Raw genomic sequence first — 1,709 nt, forward strand, 5'->3', positions numbered from 1 at the left:
CTAAAAAGACAAATAATCTTACACATTCTGAAAACAAGATTATTATTCTTACACAATTAATTCTTGTTTAGTAAATCAGTCTCAAAACAAGATCAAAAAGACTTTTTGCCTGGATATAAGATTTTAAAACTTGGGAAGATGGACAGTTTTTGCAGTGTATGTTATATACAGTATATGCCAATACATTTTGTCATATTCGTCACAATTTACACGTTTCTTTCAGAAAAATGGACAAACTTGTACAAAAACACAAACAGCATCTCAACTGGGAGCAGAAAAAACTCACAAATAAAAACATTTCTCATGTCTAAGACAACAATGGCATTTTGGCGAAATGAGTGAGAAAACCCAGTCCTCTCTGGAGGTCAGACATACTTCAGAGTAAAAACTGGATTTTAGATGATGTAACTGGATGTTCAAATCTTTTATGGTTTTAACTTAAAGTCCTGTGATCATTAAGTTTTACTGCAGAATGTTTCAGAATGTGATGATGTCCAAAACTGGAAATGCAGGTTTTCTATATTTTTAAACATGAAAACACTGTAGATACAGAAAAACTGACGTGTAATAGCTGAATGGCTGGCAGTTTAGAATTTTTTTTTCTGAATCACTGAGCAACAGATGTGTTTCAAATGCTGATTTTAGATGTAGCTCTCATTTAAACTGTTCTAACCCTAAACCACATCTGGAAAAAAGGTTTAAACAACTTTAAATATCATTAGTTCAAGGCTGTAAACCAGGGGCCACATGAGAATTATGTTGGCCCTCAAAGGGCCAGTTGTATTAACTTCAATATTTCATATTTACCTTTGACTAAACATGAAACATCATGTTCCTCATCTCATTGCTTCAGCTGAGCACTGCTAATAAACAATAACTGAGCTCTACCTGGTATTTCCTGCATAGAAAGTGTTTTAACTTGCTCTCTTATAAACACTGGAAAGTACATGTACAACTGATGAAATGTAAAATAAATAATAGAGAAATATAAGTAAAAGTAAAAAAGTTTTACTCACTGATGAGTTGTGAGTAGCTGCTTTCTTGAATTTTGAACTCTCCCACTTTTCTACAGGGAACTCCTATGTATAATCAACATGCATTTATGGGAGATTTAGTTTGTAGTCAATGAAAGCTGCTTATTTTAAGACGTTAATACACGGCTATTCAACTAAATAACTCAGTGGGCCACAGTTACTCAAAGCCAACAGCTCAGGAGCAGGACTATTATTCACCTTTTAAATCTGTTTACTTTGTTAAATGATCATAAATTCAGTTTAGCATTGATATAAAACGTTTTTTTAGTGGTCGCCTTGAATTTGACATGTGCCATAAACCATTTAAAGGTTGAGTTTAACAAAAATCTGTGTTATTATTACTGTTATTATGATTGGGGCAGAGTGGTTTTAGTAGTCGTCCTGTAACCAGTGGGTTGCTGGTTCAATTCCCTGTTCCATCCTTCTCAGTTGTTATGTTCTTGGGCATAACACTTCACCAGCCTTGCCTACTGATGGTGGTCAGAGGGTCCGGTGGTACCGGTACATGGCAGCCCCGCCTCTGTCAATGTGCCCCAGGGCAGCTGAGGCTACAATGTAGCTTACCACCATGTGTGTGAATGTGTGTATGAATGGGTGAATGACTGTAAGTGCACAGCACTTTGGAGTCCTTGGATTTGATAAAGTGGTGTACAAGTGCAGGCACGTTTCCCGTTT

This window comes from Austrofundulus limnaeus, unplaced genomic scaffold, assembly GCF_001266775.1.
Source record: "Austrofundulus limnaeus strain Quisiro unplaced genomic scaffold, Austrofundulus_limnaeus-1.0 Scaffold408, whole genome shotgun sequence".
In the NCBI taxonomy this organism is placed as follows: Eukaryota; Metazoa; Chordata; class Actinopteri; order Cyprinodontiformes; family Rivulidae; genus Austrofundulus; species Austrofundulus limnaeus.